This window comes from Python bivittatus, unplaced genomic scaffold (genome assembly GCF_059951505.1).
Source record: "Python bivittatus isolate LINGU-HERP-01145 unplaced genomic scaffold, Pbiv_v1 ctg000610_np1212, whole genome shotgun sequence".
NCBI classification, from domain to species: Eukaryota; Metazoa; Chordata; class Lepidosauria; order Squamata; family Pythonidae; genus Python; species Python bivittatus.
In genome coordinates this window covers 6,404,237-6,417,128 of record NW_028277088.1, presented here as the reverse complement: position 1 = coordinate 6,417,128, position 12,892 = coordinate 6,404,237, and the positions used below count along the sequence as shown (strand labels likewise).

General features: G+C 44.0%; 1 protein-coding gene across 5 annotated transcripts in view; it reads left to right on the top strand.

Annotated features, from left to right (window-relative positions):
- The window catches only part of PRKAG2 (protein kinase AMP-activated non-catalytic subunit gamma 2), a 185,443-nt gene that overhangs the window by 107,557 nt on the left and 64,994 nt on the right, over nt 1-12,892 (top strand). The window lies entirely within an intron of this gene.

Genomic DNA, 12,892 nt, shown 5'->3' with positions numbered 1-12,892 from the left:
GTATAACACACCGAATCACAAACTGGCCAGATCATATTTTAGCTTAGCATGTGAGCAAACTAAGCCATTTTCAGTGCAAAAAGTCAGTAGTCCAATCCCTGGAATCTTTTACTATTAAAACCCCTGGGGAGCTATGCTGGGTTTGCAATGTCTATAAGTAAATTATGATTATACCATTTCTTTAACAAATCATGACATTTGGGCACTTATCAGCTTTCATATGACATTAAGCCCAAACCAAACAGACCGCGTTATGGATTAGCACACTGTAGGAACCTAACTGGCAAATCAGACTTTGAATGTGCAGGTGCTTTTCCACTTCCTTTCCTTTGGCAGAACAGAACCAATCTTGGTTTAACGACTTTTCCTTTTAACTGGATCTCGCCTTCGCTTTCACAGCAGTCTCGCAGGCAGAAAGGAGGCTGGCTGAGTGTTTCTCAGCATAACACAAAATGAGGAGCAATGCTATACCTACCAAGAGGGGGTCCACAGGGAAAGGGGTCCAAAAAAGTCAAGATGGCAGCCATGATTGTGGCCCCCATCTTGACTTTTTGGACCCCCTTTGGGTGGGCCCCGCGCTACTGAATTTTTACATGATTCAGCAGCAGCATGACCATCTGGTTCTTCTTATGCGTGCATGCAACGTAATGCCCAGCGTGTGGCGACCTTTGAAAACCTGCTCCATGAGAGTTAAGCAAAATAACCTTGTTTGCTTTCTCCCCAAGAATCCAACCCCTGCCTGGCCTTTGTTTCCCTGCCTGTTTTAATGAGTAACCCTGCCCTGCGCTCATTCCTTTTTCTTCCCCTACTTCTCACCTCCTCGTGAGATGAGCCAACATTTCTTCCTTTTTTTCGTTCTCCCTCCAGCTGTTTTCGTGCACCTTCGGGGCTGGGGGGTATTTGTTAACAGGCAGGATCTTTTCTTTGCGGCTGTTCCTTTTACGCTGACCAGAAAGGAAAAAGTGGGGGGTACAGATTCAGATCTGACCCAGGCAGATAAAGCAAACCATGATGGAACTTGCAAAACCGACCCATGCTGTTTTGATCTCTCCCTGTTTGGTAATGTAAGCGGTGGTTCGGGCCATTCCGAGGAAGAATTCCTGGGGATGCTGGAATGATGTGGCATTAGAAAATACCCTTGGGAAGTATTAGAATAATTCAGCTTTCCCAGAGGGACTGCACAGAGCTCTTCTGCGGATGTCGCCATCTTGACCCTGGCTGCTAGGAATCTCAGCAAACTGGAGGAGATTGTCCTGGAATTGAAATGACTTGCTAAAACCCCAGTTTGCCCTGGGGGGGGGGACCGGGAGGGCTCTGAAGGCTCCCCACTCTGATCGCCCCGCGAGGTAGCTCAGACCAGAAGCACAACCAAGAGAACTTGCTCTGTCTTTATTGTAAAGTTACATTAACAGCATCTTACAAGACTGAAAGCATTTCTCCCTTCCTTTCCTTTTACTGTCCGGAAAACTAGGGAGGGCCCCTTCAGAGACGTTTCCCACGCCCTCCCTTCTTCTGTGGGTTGAGATAACTTTTACATGCCCGTTGTCCAGTCTGTGGCTCTTCATCCTGTCTCCCAAGGTCATTCCCACAGACCATTACAGATGCTGAGAGTACCCACCAGCCACGCTAGAGAGTGGGACACAAGAGGATGATGATCAGAGCAGGCAGTAGCTTTCTTCCAGGGAGGATGCAGTGGGGCCCCCATGAAGATGGGATGGGCGGCAGGAGGTGAGGTGGGGTGTGCTGGTGATGCCTCTGCAGACGGGCACTGCCTTTGCTGCAAAGCTCCTTTGGAATCACATCCGAAGCACGGCTCTGCCCTCCCTTCCACGTGGCATCAGCATAAGTGAATGGCTGATAAAGGGATTGGGGGCCAGAGGTTCCACTTACGTGCCACCTGACCAAAGCTGTTTTTCTGGTTTGTTTGAACCCCATTTATCCTTCCAAAGACCCTGTGAGGTAGGTTAGGCGGAAGAAACAGTGAGGTCTCCCAGTCCTACTCCAGCAGCTTATCCTCTACACCAATATTTCCCAACCTCAGCAAGTTTAAGATGCATGGACTTCAACTCCCAGAATTCTCCAGCCAGCATGCTGGCTGGAGAATTCTGGGAGTTGAAATCCATGCATCTTAAACTTGCTGAGGTTGGGAAACACTGCTCTACACCCACCTGGATCCTTCCCTCTCCTCTCCTCCCTTCACCAGCATCCTTTCCCATTTCCACCCCACTGTCTTCTTCCTCATCACTGGCCTTGCCTCTTCAGATCTCTTAGAGTTAAGTCAAGAAACAGTGAGGTCTCCCAGTCCTACTCCAGCAGCTTATCCTGTACACCAATGTTTCCCAACCTCATGCTGGGAAAGCCTCTTCAGGAGCCTAATCACCTTAGCCCAGGGCACCTGCATCTTATAAACAACATGTTATTTTTGCAGCGGCGTTGAAACATCCTTTTTCTCTCCTGATCTTGAGCACAGTGGAGATTTCCTGATACTGCGTACCTTCTATTTTATCATATGGTACAGTCTATGGTGCAGACATTGGCATTTGGCAATAAAATGCTAACCTTTTCTCCTCCTGTTATTAATTGTCCTCTCTTGATAGCCAGGGACACAATTTACACTGTAGTTTAGTGTTTTGAGCGAAGCCAGCCAGTTTATTAAGAAATCATTGCAAACACCACTGTGAAATCTCTTAGGTTATGCAGTAGTGGAGGAAAATCAGTAACTATCTTCTACTGTTTAATTATGAGAAGATATTAGTGGTGCGTCTCTTGAGAAATGGGACTTTGGAAAACTTGGAAACTCCTGAAGATTTATCATGCTGGAAGTGCTCACAGTTTACTGAATTGCTTTGTTTTACCTGCAGTTCTGAGGTTTTAGAAGAAGCAGTTGGGGGTCTTCCTCTGCTTTTTCCACAACTGCATCAGCAGTATAAGAATATCAGGATAAACCATCCCCAAAAGACCATTTTAGTGCTGGCTGGTGATCATCAAGGTGATAAACCTGTGTTTGGGTCATACCATTTCAGCTGCAAGTGTGAGCTTATAGGATGGTACTTTCCACCTTGAGTAAACCAGTTCTTACACTTAGCAAACTAGGTTCTTGGGAAAAACCAAGATGCTGGGCAGTGCTTTGGATCTGATGGCAAAAAAGGTGTTTTTCAAGGAGCAGGATTGCAACCACCACAGTTGACTGGAACCTCTTAAAGCAGCTTACTTTCTCCCGGGCTCTTGCAGTGGCCTTCTGCAACAGCCCCATGGGAAGAGATGCATTTAGGTGAAGAAGGTGTAGGCCAATATTGTGCTGTGTGGGTTTGGGCCTTTGAATCCATAACTGTAATAATTTTTCCTAATTAAAGACCTTGGGTTTTCTGGATGGCAAAGATACGTGCTGATGTGCCTTGTGGTTTCAACCAGAGATGGGTCCTCTTTTCAGGATATGTAGGGCATGGCTTTTAGAATGATGTAGCCTCTACTTTGTAAGGACACCACCCATATCTAGTTGAAGTCAAAGCTAAGCATCAGTTGTTGTAGTGTATTTGGATTTCAGTTCCCCTCCATATGCCAGGGGCGGGCAAGCCATTCTAAGGGGCAAGCGCTCAGGTCAGCATGACCCACATTCTTTGCATTCAGTTTCTCTTCCAAAGATACACGGACTTTGAGGATCAGTTTGTGCTAGTCTCTAGGCTCCATGCCACTGTTCATAAATGAAGCATGGTGGCATCGACCGTTCTCGTTGCGGTTTGTTTTTAGAACTGAAATTCCAACGCATGTTTGCATGTCCACAAAATGTTGCTGGAAGGAGAAGGAGAAGGTGATCACGAGACCTGGAAATTGGCACACCTCCCACCCAATACCCTCAAATGTATCCCAAACACTTACAGTGACCCAGTTTTCTGGCAATGTCAGAGTTTTCTGCCCAGGAAGCTGAAAGAGCCAGAGAGGGGCCTGTTCACCCATGTTTAGCCTTCTGTGCTAAGTTTTACGAAGCGTTCAGTAGGTAGGCTGTATTTCTGTGCAAGTCTCAGAAGAAGGGAAGTGCCTTCAACCCCAATCTTTGTGGAAAATAAAGATCTTTTCCTTCTGGGCAAAACTAACTGGGGAAATAAATAAAGTCTGACCAGCAAGCAAGTGGGCAGAGAAGAGGCAGAGCAGAGGGATGGTTTTCTTGTAGGACCAACATGGAAATGAAGGGAAGTGATGGGGCAAGTCTGGAGAAAGTAGGGATGTGACAGAGGCAGAGGACCCCACGTAGTCTTTCTCAACCTCTGCAACTTTAAGATGTGAGGACTTCAACTCTGAGAATTCTGGGAGTTGAAGTCCACACATCTTAAAGTTGCAGAGGTTGAGAAAGACTGACCCCTCAGGATTCAACACTTTCATCAAAATGAGGAAAGCCGCCCTGTGCTGTTGCCAACACGAGCTCTACTCCTTTTGTAAGTGTGTGGGATGTTACAACGTGACCACGAAAGCTGTGCCTTCATCCTGTCCCCCTCTCCTGGACACCGCCTTGCAGCGGCCTCTGGACCGGGGTCTATAAAATCAAGCCTGGTGTGGAAAATACCCATTTGTCAAAATGGCAAAGGCAAAGTTGTGGCGTTGCAATGCAAGCGCCGCCTCTTTTGTACATGCGCGGCGTGTCGTGGCACGCATACGAAGGAAGCAGAACTTACAGCATAATGGTGCCGTTCTCATTTGGCCCAACTCCACCCTGAACACTTCTGAAGAGAGAGCAATATTTTTTCCCGGTCTTTCATGATAAGGAATTTGGTGTCGTTCCTTACGTTAAAGGCAGGAAGATTGAAGATCGATAAAAGAAGCATTTCTACGTGCAGCCCTGAGCTAAATTCTGAAATTTGCTATCAGATCATCAGATGTTAGACTTGTCTGGTGAAACCTACAGAACCCTTCTTAGAAAAATAGCATAAAATAGCTGTAGAACGCATAACAAAAGAAACCAGTTGTGCTCCAATACAATGATCAAAATATTCAAAAATAGCAAATATGTAATATGGTAATGTACGTGCTCTTTTATTAATCCATTAAATCAGTAACAAGTCAATACCCCCTGTTTAGGGTATAATAATTTTATATAGTGAGATTTCTTGAAGTTAACATTTTTGGAGTCTTGATTTCATTTGATGATGTTTCATCAAGTCATTGTCAACTCTTAGCAACCACACAGATTTTCTCTATGGGTTTGGAGTCTACAGGCCATCAATTACTTTGTTGCCGACATTCATTATTTATTGAATGAAAAATGCAATTTCAATCAGAAGGTTAGTGAAAACAAAGATTTTTTTTTTCCTCCAAGTTCACAGTCCCTCTAAAATCCAGGTTAAGAATTCCTGGAAGAGATAGACCCTTGTTTTTAACCACTAGACTCATCTGATGTTCTTCAACTTCTCCTTCCTCTCTCAGCCCACTGACTGCTCTGTGTGGAATTTTCTCACTGGTCACTTGAAGACATTGAGAGATGGAAGGTGGGTCTGGATTTCCTAATGGAGCTTTGAGCAGGTTGTAGCCAATCTGTAGGGACTTCTGATTCTCAACAATTCACCAACAGTGGCAGTTGCCAATCATGGGATTTCTGAAATAACCCAAGGAATCACAACAGGGTCTCAAACTCAGCATATCTCACTAAGTAGAACACCAATAATATTTTTTTCAAGAGTGTATCTAGGATGATGCACTCTAGAATGTCATCCCAGAACTGCCCAAGTCCTCCTTTTCTTTTTCTTCTCTCACCTTGCTGAGCAGATAAATCTTTTCTTCTTTGCTTTTCATCTTTCTCATTTGGCAGCATCATTCCTTCTTTTGCCTAGCAGAGAGAGGTTGCTTGTCTGCTTATTGTCCTTCCCACTCCTTCCCTGGTAGAGAGACCCACCTGGCAGGGCATCTCAGCTTCAGCTCCATCTTCCCTGGCCAAGGGTCCCCTCCCACTGTCCTTACCCACAGAGCCAGACCCTGCACTCACCATGGAATGTAAGAGCAGGCAGGGAGTTCAGAAGGACACTTCATCGAGATAGGGCTAGTTAGATAGAAAGGAACTTGATTTGCAAGGGTTAGGCTTCCCAGGATCAATAGGGGCAAAAGAGAAGAACTTATCCCCCACCTGGATTGAATCCCAAAAAGCACCCCTTATTTTTGTGTAGATTAATGAAAAACATAGATACCTGTTATGCTATTCCTTTTGGGGCTCAGCAATGTCATGCAAAGCACAGAAAAAGAGTAGGAAGTATGTCATGGTGGTTGCCAGATATGCTGATGAGTATGGATCACCACTACCTACCATGGTTTTGGTCCATCAAAACTTTCACATAATGCTGTTTTACTAAGCTACAGAAAATGTAGACTAAGATATCAACCCTAATCTTGCCACAGACAAGCTTTTTCTGCTAATGATAAGAACCATACCAGATGGATTTTTAAAAAATATTTTTAATTAGAATTTTTCAATACAATAGAAGTATAAAAAGTTAAGGAAAAAATAAGGAAAAAGGGAAGACAGAAAAAAGAAAAAGAAAAAAATGAAACAAGAAAGAAAACATAGAAACACAGTGATACAAAGATTTTTAAAGATTAATATTCAACTGAAACCAGAACTTTTCTTGTTGGGACTAATGGACAGACAATGGGCAGATATTAGAAAAGACTTATGGACAACTGTTTTTGTATATGGCAACTGCAGCAAGATTATTATATGCACGAAGATGGAAAGACTCTGAAATACCCAAAATGGAGGAACGGTTGGCAAAGATGACAGAATTTGCAGAGATGGCAAAACTGACTTGTTTGATTAGGGAAAAGACAATAACTGCATTTGTCAGTGACTGGAAACTGTTTACAGACTTTTTGCTGAAAACGGAAAAAAATGAACTTGTGATTTGTGGGTTTGATGATTAGAAAGGGAAAAATATGGAAAGGAATTATGACATAACCTTAAAGAGAGAGGGTAAAATATAAATTTATTTATAACTGCTGTAGATTGGAAGCTGCTTCTTTATATCTTTTTCTTTTTTGTCTTTTTTTCTTCTATTTCTTTCCTATTTCTTTATCACTTTTTACTTTTCCTTACTTCCGCCCTTCTTTCCATCAAGAAATTGCCATCTTAATTTTCCCCCTTCCTCTTTAACCCTTTTTAATCCCCAGATCCATAAATCATCAACTCAGTCTTTTCTTCTTTCAACAAAAAGTCCATGTAAGGCAGTGCATTCAACCCCAGAAACTCTAAGATGTGTGGACTTCAACTCCCAGAATTCCCCAGCCAGCAATGGGGAGAATTCTGGGAGTTGAAGTCCACACATCTTAGAGTTCCTGAGGTTGAAAAACACTAATATAAGGGCTCCGGTCTTTTTAAAAAGTTTTTGTCGTTTTTTTCCCCTGGCCAATCTGCTCAGCTCTGCCGTTTCTACAAGCTCCGTCAATTTTATAATCCAATCTTCTCCTGTGGGTATTTCATTACTCTTCCATCTTTATGCGTACAATAATCTTGCCGCAGTTTATTTATTTATTTTATTTATTTATTAAAATTTTCAACCGCCCATCTCCCCCCAATGGGGGAACTCTGCGTGATTCAGAACAAACATTAAAAACATAAATATATATAAATACATAAAACATTAGTTAAAAACATTACTAAAAAGGAGAAGGAGAGTCCAAGAGGATGAAAAATCTGGGGCTGAAGACAGGAGGTGTCTATGGGACTAGCCATCCCCATGCTTGAGGTATTCCCTCCCCACCCCAGGCCAGGTGGCAGAACCAGGTCTTCAAAGCCCTTTGGAAGGCCAGGAGTGTGGGGGCCAATCGCACCTCCGGGGGCAGGATGTTCCAAAGAGCAGAGTTACCACATACAATATTAGTTCTCCACATTTCTTTTCTAGTTCACCAGTTGGTTTGTGGGAATGACCTTGGGAGACAGGGTGATGGTCGGATAAGAGGCAGCTGAGCCCACAGAAGGAAAGGGAGGGTGGCAAATGTCTCAGAAGGGACCCTCCCTAGTTTCTTGGACTGTCAAAGTGAGGAGGGAGAGATGTACTTTAACTTGTAAGATTCTGTTAATGGAACCTTACAATAAAGTAGAATTAGCTCGTATGGCAACGCTTCCTGTCTGGTTTACCTCGCAAGGCTGACACATCGTGCCAGTATGCCACAAGTCCAACCAAAGTTCAGTTTTATCCCAAGCTTGCTGACCCTGTTCTAGGCCAGAATCTCCACCTTGAAAGCCAACATCCTGTGGCCTGCTCTCCAGTGCATTCCAAAGAACCTCTTCCAAATGAATCCAAAGCATTGCAGAGCCCTAATACAGACAAAGTGTGAACGCGTGAGAGGAGTTAGTGCTGTTAGTAGCAGCAGAGCCAGAAGAATGGCAATAGGCTCACCACAGCCAAAACACCATGGAACCATCACTGTTGAAGATCCTACACACGTGCGTATGAGGAGGTAGCGATGAACATAGACTTGGTCAACTTAGATACCCATGAATATGAATGGTTCAATATTAGTTCCAGTTGCTAGGGGAAGATGAGCAGGAAGATACTCATGGCACTCTGTGCTTTCTCGTGGAAGGACCTGGCTGACATGTGTGACATCTGGCTGGCATGTGGCTCCTGGTTGGCACCTATGATGCACATAAAAAACAGGCACCATCATGGCTGCCCTCTTGACATTTTTGAACAAACCCTGTGGATGCCCTTCTTGGAAGCTAAGCAGGGTCGGACCTTCAGTAGGAAGGGTTCAGGGAGTCTCAGGGCTATAGGCTAGCCCAGTGTTTCTCAGCTTTGACAACTTGAAGATGTGTGGACTTCATGTGTGGCTGGCTGGGGAATTCTGGGAGCTGAAGTCCACATGTCTTCAAGTTGCCAAGGTTGAGAAACACTGGGCTAGACTGAGAAGTTGAAGAAACATCCGAGGAAGAGCCAGTGACAAGCCACTCATGGGATGCTGCTGAAATCCGCAGGGGTCAAGCTCCACTTGAAGGCTTCTCCTAGTCATCAGGTTGGACCTGCAGGAACAGAACGCTGGACTAGATAAGTCTTTCATCAACACAGCTCCTCTGATGTCCTTAAATGAGAAAGGTTGGGTAAGAAGAACCCTGTTGTTCTGTTTAATGAATAAAGCCCAGGAGAGTCGGGCAATGTTTGCTGCAGTAAAGAGATTTCCAGCACAAACAGAGCATGAGATAGCTAGTTAGAAAGTTAGAGGCTCCTGCGTAAAGGGGCAAGCTCAGAAGGCAGCAAGTCAAGGTTGGGCTGTCTCAACATTTGTCATGACGTCAGCAGAGTCCAAGGATGTGTTAGCTTAGGGGCTTCTTGGATGCATTCACTCATTTTCATTGGCTAATAACAAGACAGAGAAGAATGGCCCTTCCAGATTGCAGAAAAATACCCCATGCAATAGAGGAACAATTGCACACATTTCCTGGGCAACAGCCTACGCTCTCTCTTGAATGCAAGTAGAGTCTGCTTTTGTCATCACACTAACAATAGCACTTTGCGTTTGACCATTGAAAGTATCCTCCTCCAATTTCAGGCTCTCCTGAATGGATGCATTACAACTCCCAGAATTTTCAACCAACCTGCAAGCTGGGAATTCTGTGGTTTGGGAAGGAACAGGATGGAAAAGCGTAGCTTCCAGGCATGAAGGACGTTTGTATCAGTGGCCTTTACCTAAGCGTTGCAGAGTACGTCATGATTTTTAACTCTGTTTTGTTATAGCCCACACTAACAGAACTATTTGCCCCCATGAGACCCTCTTCATCCATTTTGGTCTCATCCTGTGTCTTGCTACCATCAGTGCCACTGCAATAATACAACACAGGGTCTTAGTAGATGTAGCACCCAGCCTCTCTGCTATGGGAGACATCTCACGTTCCTTCCTTACTGATCTTCAAAAGCTTAACAGGAATCATCTTATATCAAAATGCCTTCAATATTGGTTATTTGACACCTACCCCTTCCTTTGTGGGAGCTCCTGGCCTATTTCTCAATTCTTCTTTTATCTGCAATTCATCCTTTCTGTGGTCACCTGTTTTTTAGGCCTATTTACTCCTTCTTTCCCTGGCACTGCCCCACAGTCAAACATGGAGGGCTGTCTCTTCAAGGTCTGAATTTTTACTCTATGTTTTAAATGTTCCCTTTCCACATTTGGGTGCCAGAAAATAAAGAGGTCCAAAGGACCTGCTATTTCTTTGGGCGGCATTTGCACAACACCCTAAGCCAAACAAACCATGGTGGTTTAAGGCAGTGTTTCTCAACCTCTGCAACTTTAAGATGTGAGGACTTCAACTCTGAGAATTCTGGGAGTTGAAGTCCACACATCTTAAAGTAGTGGAGGTTGAACAACACTGCCTTAAGCCATAAACCACGGTTTGTAAATCACAGTCGGTAGCTCTGTACAACTCGCTGAGCCAGCACCAAGCAAACCACGTTATGTCTTAGTGCTCTGTGTGTGTGTGCACGTGCGCACACTCAGCCTGTCGGTGCCCAGAGATTCTGGGAAATGCATTCAGCATCTTCCTATATGCCCTGTTTGTTGCTTAGCTATTTCATCTGGAAGTTCCCACTTTCCCAGTCTGCACATTTCATTGCATTTTATTGGAGTCACTAGAAATGAAGAGAAAGATAGACGTGCCTTTCAAGCACTCCAAAAAAGCAATTTGTATGATGATCGCTTATTGAAGCCCTCATACTGTCTTATGTTTATTTATTGGCATGATGATTACTTTATGCTGCAGATGGTGTGGCTTGGCTCCTGCGTGTCTGGTTATTTCTATTTTGGCACAGCCTGTTATCAGACGTCCATTCCTCTGATTTGTTAGTCCATTAGCGCTTGTTACAACCTTATCCCGCCAGTCACAGCAATCAGACCTAATGCAGCGATTTCTCTTTCTAGTGGTCAGTTTCATCACTGGTAGCTTCTGCCACACAAGTTCAAGCACTTTGAAAATGCTGATGTGTTCAACAAGACGTTATAGATAAAAGACATCCCAGGGAAAAAACAAGGTATTAAATCATTTTGGAAGCCAGCATTAATAGCCTGCAGTCGTCTGTTATTTGTGAATAAGCACTGAATGTTAGGGCTGTGCATTTCAGATATGATTCAGGAGAGGTGCTTTGGAACATGGGGGAATGTGAGCGCGGCACTTCTGAAAGCGGCTGTACTTTTTTTTTTCAGGTTTCCATGTGAGCCCGGGAAAAGATGTAGCCATTTTAAAGAGTTGGCTTGTTAAAGCAGCCGTGTCTCCCCCACCCCAGTCTTATGCAGAAGCCTGAAAAAGACGCAGCTGCTTTAAAAAGGCGATGTGAAATGCACTCTTGTGCATTTGAAAGCCTCTCTTCCAAATCATTTTCTGAAGCACGCACTATAATTCAGTCATACTTGGATAGGGGAATTGATTTATGATGAACTCCTTCTCCTGCCCTTTAGAGAAGTGGGAGGCTGAAGCACCTCTCTTGGACCCAGTCCTTTTTTAAAGCACCTACAAGCATGTTGGTGATGTAACAGGACATGATTGGGATTGGGCCACATCCTTTTTACTGTCACCATCTACAAAAATGTAAAACCAACCAACTAAACAAAAAATGTTGGTCATCCTTCCTTGGTTCGCCATGTCCTCTGGTGGTGCACTGAGGGATTAGTAGCATTCATAAAACAAATGACACTCTTGGTCAGCGTATTAAAGGTCATCATCTTCCATCCACACAACGCAAGTTCTTCTTTCTTGCTTTTCCGTTCCTCTTTCGCGTGAGATTGAAACCCAACTCCATTCTTTCTCCTGTCCATCTGCTTCACCTTCTTTTTTTCTCTTCCATGCTCTTTTTCAGCTCTTCTTTCTTTTACTCCTTTCCGTTCCTGGCAAGGCTTACCTCCCTCAAAAGCAGGATTATATCTATATTTAAAAGGGAGCACAAATCAGGGATAAAACTCAGGTCTTATACAGTGAAGATCCTGCGGTCAATTTCCACATGGATTGGCAATGCAACACCCATCTGTGTGTACACTGAAAGCCTTCCACTTCTTAAATATCCATAAGTAAAGCCCATTACATATTTTGGACATTTTTTTTTTAAACTTTGTAGAGACATCCACTTTTCCATAGCAACGTCTAAAATAGGAAGTGTCCTCAACAGTCTGGTGAGCATTTTCATCATTCTGGCCAAAACTGCAGTTCTTACTTTTTTTTAAGTCTTTGCTTTAACTCTTCTTCAAACAAAATTCCATTTTGGATGACTTAGATGTGGAAGCCTGTGGTAGCTCCAATGCTTTATCTAGAGAGAATGAGAGCTAACTCAGCAGATAGAGGACAGACTGGCATTTTCTCTTTGCAAAGCTTCTTTTCCTAGGAGATGAACCATGGTAGCAACGGAGAAGGGTTGCCGAACCCTTTTGGGGTGGGGGCGGTGGCAAAGCCACTTTCATTGATAACTTCATGATAACCCACCACTGTTCCACAGATGCCACTCCTAGTGGGACAGTGCAGTAAAGGAAAAAGTTATCCTGGAAGAAGTTTGCTAAATTCCAAAACAGAGAGGCCAACTCAAAATGAAGATTCGTTGGATAGCAGTTGCGTCATGCGTACAACCAGCAAGCTAGATACTGGAATAACTGGGCAAGGTGGGGGGGGGGTGTTGAAAATTAAAAAAAAAAAAAAAACTTCACAAATACCTGGTCTGTTTGTGGTCACAAATGAAAAGTCGTCAGAGCTTGAGACAGGCGGTCTGCGAAATAGAAGAGAAGAGGCATGTTTGCATTTCAAGGGAGATTTTAAGTACGTGAGTGGAAAAGCAATGAGATGGTTCTGGATTGGTCTTCAAAGAAGCAGTACTGTAAGGCATTTCGGAGCTAGCCTGTCTGAAGCTGACCTGCTCCTGAACGAGCTTGCCCTTGAAATGTATCT